This window comes from Schistocerca nitens, chromosome 11 (assembly GCF_023898315.1).
Source record: "Schistocerca nitens isolate TAMUIC-IGC-003100 chromosome 11, iqSchNite1.1, whole genome shotgun sequence".
Classification (NCBI taxonomy): Eukaryota; Metazoa; Arthropoda; class Insecta; order Orthoptera; family Acrididae; genus Schistocerca; species Schistocerca nitens.
Window position 1 is genome coordinate 93,718,460 of NC_064624.1, and position 4,437 is coordinate 93,722,896.

Genomic DNA, 4,437 nt, shown 5'->3' on the forward strand with positions numbered 1-4,437 from the left:
TGTGTGGCACCGCTGTGGCTTTGTGTGCTTTGTTGTTGTTCGCCACAACTGTGTTTGCGTTCTGTTTAGTGTTAATATTGTTGCTAGCCTGAGATGAGCAAGTGGGTGTAGGCAACAGCGCCTTTCGGTTGCCTAGCGAGTTTGGTTGCTCTCTTGTTTGTGTTTGTGTTGGAGTTTTTCTGGGTCCGCGTTTCGGGCCCTCCACCTGCCAGGGCTCTGTGTAGTGGTTTTCTGTGTCCACATCCGCCGCCGCTGCCTCGATCTCTTGAGGCTGCGGCGTCGGTGGGACAATGGTACATGAGTGTCCAGTGACAGGGGAGTGTAAGGTTATGTTAAGTGTTGCTGTTTTGGTTGGTGAGATGTCCGCCCCGAATAGTTCGGTGATTAGCCGGCGCGACTCGAGCTGGTTTTGCGCTTTCGCGCCAAGCTGTCGAACGTCGCCAGCCGCTCCCATGCCTTCGGTAGCGGGAGGGGCGCGAGTTTCGGCGGGTGCAGTCGATCCTCGCGCCTCGTGCGTTGCAGTCTTACTGCGGGTGACAGCAGGGGAAGTGCTAGCAGCGTCCGCCAACTCGCACTTAAGATTATTTATTAGGTGGGAGGGGGGAAACGACAATTTTGCTTTTCTCGATAGGCGAGAGAAGTGTCTCTTGTTCCCTATTGAAGTGGGTGTTCCCTACGTTACGCTACCATGCGCTGTTGGTGCAAGCGCGGCACCTAAAGGAGGTGCGGAAGAAGATTGGCCTGCAGCACGCGGGCGTGGTCCCGTGAAGGAGCCCTGGTACTGGACTAAGAGAACGTGAGAATCACGTTGGGGGCGTTGGGTAACCGGAGGCTACCGGGAGCTGCGAGCCGAAGCTCTTTCGCGGCAGTCCGCAACTGGTTGCGCGGCTTTGTGTCGGAGGGGAGCGAGCTCAACCCTTCGGCACTCGGCCGGTTGCCGCTGGGCAGCAGCGCCGATAGTGGCTGACGCGCACTCCCCGGGCGACTGGCTGCGGAGCGCTGGTAGCGGCCGGGTGGAGGGGGTAGCGGGCGAGCTACGGCTGCTAGCGGTCGGCGGCTGCGCTGCGACGACCTCTCCGCTCGACGTCCACGCTTATTAATCACAAAATACTAATTTGTTAGAATTATGGTAAGAACTTGAGTTTTCGTCAAACTGCTACTTCGAGACATAATTAGATTAAAATATTTATTCAGTTATTGAATTATTACAAATATATGGCCCGCCAGGGTTGCCGAGCCGTTCTAGGCGCTACAGTCTGGAACCGCGCGACCGCTCTGTCTCAGGTTCGAATCCTGCCTTGCGCATGGATGTGTGTCATGTCCTTAGGTTAGTTAGGTTTAAGTAGTTCTAAGTTCCAGGGAACTGATGACCTCCGACGTTAAGTCCCATAGTGCTTTGAGGAATTTGAATTATTTTGAACAAATATATGAATTTACTTAAGCTTATTTATATCCATTACAATCTGCACAACCCGAAGAATAAATTTCAATAATTCCATAATTGTATCCATCCATATGCATAAACTACAGTAGTTACAGGTTTAGTATACTACCCACTGAAGATTTCTGTCGTCTGTATGATATACGTGACTATAAGAAGACTCCCTTAGGGAGAAGTCTTCTTTTTTAGTTACATCAACAGCTAATCTTTAAAAGTAAATTCCTCTGGGAAGAGCATCTAATGAAGCCGTGTTGGTGTTCTCCAGAGACCCAGTTTTTACCAACCGAATAAGCAGAAATAACAACATTAATAACCTCCTTCTCCTTCATTGTTATCCATTGCTGATAATATTTTATCTTACTCTAAATATGTTTTACATGTGTCGCATCTCAGATTCTTAAGAACATCATTGGCACAGTACCTTGACAAGTTTGTGTGAAAGATGGCAAGTATTCCTGAACAGACTGAATTTGATCCTCACTGAAATCCATTATACTGTCAAAGATTGGTCATGGTGGGGGTAAGGTGACATCATCTACACAGTAGGCTTCCAAAGAATCTAAATCTGTTTCAGATGGAGTTTTCAAGGGTAGTGGGGCCCGAATTCTTAGCTTGGATTCAATTTTAAATACCTGTCCCAGAGATAGCAAATAGTAACATACTGCCATTATTCGATATTTTCCATTTCTTTCTGTTTAAACCATTCCTAGCAAAAGATATTTAAAATTCGAGTCCTCAGTGCAGTACTTGGTCATTTGTAGAAGAGCATGAGTGATACAAGATATGCACAAATGAGTGTAATTGGATAATTCGCATGTGAAATCAGGACAACGTTTTGATACAGCCAACCATGGAAAAATTCTTTGGAAATATATGATACTGTACTGAAATGTAGTTTCTGCAGCGCATCCTTGAACGGATATCTCTACCAAGTCATCTACTATTTAAAATGTTCCACCATGCCCAAATTAATTTTGATGAATTTAACAGTGCTCGCAAAACTTCCAGTAAAATGATGTTCCCCCAAGGTTAACAAACCTTGAACAGTCCTCTCATTCAGCATAAGTATGACATTTTGCACTCCAGGTTGCTTTTATATAAAAAAAACTTCAAATTAAGTTTAATGACAAAAATTTATCATCTGTGTACACTCCACGTCATATGCTTTTTAACTGCAGAGATTTTAGTCATAATCAGTTTCAAACTGTGGGTACTTTATTGTCTTATTTTAACTAAAGTTCAGTCTTGATCACATCACTTATGTCTCAATAACGTAGGTGACCGGTTTCGGTTATATTTATATAAACATCTTCAGACCCATGGCCTCCTTGGAGGATAGTAGGAGGAGCTCTCCTCAGCTGTTACAAAGTAACTGAGGAGAGACAGCTCCGCCTACCATCCTCCAAGGCGGCCATGGGTCTGAAGATGTTTATATAAATATAACCGAAACTGGTCACCTACGTTATTGAGAGATAAGTGTTGTGATCAAGACTGAACTTTAGTTCAAATATAGTATTTTACTGATCACTGTTCCAAAAATATTCACCAAAATTGTACTTTATTGTCTGATCTGGATCATCTTTATCGATCTAGTTGTATGTGACACATTTTAATATAGGAACGGAATGTTAAACTAAAAAGGGGGTTGTCTGTCATTACAAAGGAGACTATAAGCAATTGACAGTTGAGAAGGCGAAGCAAAGGTGATGTAGCCCGCCTGTTAATTGAATTTTTGTCACTAAGAACACAGAGCAATCAGTGAACAACATGAACTGATTCACAAAGAAATTTGAAGTGCTGATATGTATAGTAGCTGCTGAGTGTTTGAAAATGCACACGTACATCATGCAGTGCATTAGGAAGGGGTAGTGCAAGACAATTTGTGCTCCTTATAAACTCGTAAGTGTGTGGTGATGTTGAAAATAAAATACTACAAAAAATAATACAATCTGGCGAGTATCTCTAATACTTCTTTTGACGCCTACTAAATTCACTTGCTCACATAAAAAATTAATGTTGCTAATTTCAGTTTTATCAAAAAAATTTACAATTTTTTCAAATAATTGGTTCAGAATAGAAATTAGATTGTTACTGAAGTATTATTGTTCTTTCTGGTGAAGTTTTCCAAGTTATCTATGATGTCAATTTAGTCATTTATTCCTTGTGTGCATTACCTATGTTTTCTGCACATTTAAATAACCCGGGTCCAATGGACTGGTTGTGTCTAATTCGAAAATTAAAATGGAAAAACTATTTTGTGGATATTAACATACAGAAATATTTTGTTTTAAAGTTTATCAGTATAATATAAGACAGCTGAGATCATTTTTAACACTTTCACTGCAACATAAGCCACCAGTATTATCACAAAATGTTCGCAGATCAGTGGTAATGATATTCATGAAGAACAAATCAATAAGCAAACAAGGATGACAATGAAACTTCCTGGCAGATTAAAACTGTGTGCCCGACCGAGACTCGAACTCGGGACCTTTGCCTTTCGAGGGCAAGTGCTCTACCAACTGAGCTACCGAACCACGACTCACGCCCGGTACTCACAGCTTTACTTCTGCCAGTACCTCGTCTCCTACCTTCCAAACTTTACAGAAGCTCTCCTGCGAACCTTGCAGAACTAGCACTCCTGAAAGAAAGGATATTGCAGAGACATGGCTTAGCCACAGCCGGGGGGATGTTTCCAGAATGAGATTTTCACTCTGTAGTGGAGTGTGCGCTGATATGAAACTTCCTGGCAGATTAAAACTGTGTGCCCGACCGAGACTCGAACTCGGGACCTTTGCCTTTCGCAGGCAAGTGCTCTACCAACTGAGCTACCGAAGCACGACTCACGCCCGGTACTCACAGCTTTACTTCTGCCTGTACCTCGTCTCCTACCTTCCAAACTTTACAGAAGCTCTCCTGCGAAACTTGCAGAACTAGCACTCCTGAAAGAAAGGATATTGCGGAGACATGGCTTAGCCACAGCCTGGGGGATGTTT

General features: G+C 43.3%; 1 non-coding gene across 1 annotated transcript; it reads right to left on the reverse strand.

Annotated features, from left to right (window-relative positions):
• Positions 1-3,903: 3,903 nt before the first annotated feature.
• Positions 3,904-3,978, reverse strand: Trnas-cga (transfer RNA serine (anticodon CGA)). Its single transcript has one exon. It is a non-coding gene; the product is annotated as a tRNA-Ser (tRNA).
• Positions 3,979-4,437: the final 459 nt, after the last annotated feature.